Raw genomic sequence first — 766 nt, 5'->3', positions numbered from 1 at the left:
ACCCGATGGAACCCTTTAAGGTTCTACATATGAAGCGCCTGACGGAACCCTTTAAGGTTCTATTTGAAACGCCTGAAGGAACCCTTTAGGTTCTATATATGAAACACCCGACGGAACCCTTTAAGGTTCTACATATGAAACACCTGAAGGAACCCTTTAAGGTTCTACATATGAAACACCTGACGGAGCCCTTCAAGGTTCTACATATGAAACGCCTGAAGGAACCCCTTAAGATTCTATATATAAATCACCCGACGGAACCCTTTAAGGTTCTACATATAAATCACCTGACAGAACCCTTTAAGGTTCTACATATAAAGCGCCTGATGGAACCTTTTAAGGTTCTATTTGAAACGCCTGAAGGAACCCTTTAGGTTCTATATATGAAACACCCGACGGAACCCTTTAAGGTTCTACATATGAAACACCTGAAGGAACCCTTTAAGGTTCTACATATGAAACACCTGACGGAGCCCTTCAAGGTTCTACATATGAAACGCCTGAAGGAACCCCTTAAGATTCTATATATAAATCACCCGACGGAACCCTTTAAGGTTCTACATATAAATCACCTGACAGAACCCTTTAAGGTTCTACATATAAAGCGCCTGATGGAACCCTTTAAGGTTCTACATATGAAATGCCTGAAGGAACCCTTTAAGATTCTATATAAAGTGCCTGAAGGAACCCTTTAAGGTTCTACATATGAAGCGCCTGATGGAACCCTTTAAGGTTCTACGTATAAAGCGCCTGATGGAACCCTTTA

Source organism: Rutilus rutilus (assembly GCF_951802725.1).
Source record: "Rutilus rutilus genome assembly, chromosome: 5".
Lineage (NCBI taxonomy): Eukaryota > Metazoa > Chordata > Actinopteri > Cypriniformes > Leuciscidae > Rutilus > Rutilus rutilus.
The sequence above is the reverse complement of the archived record's forward strand: the minus strand, read 5'-3'. Positions refer to the sequence as shown.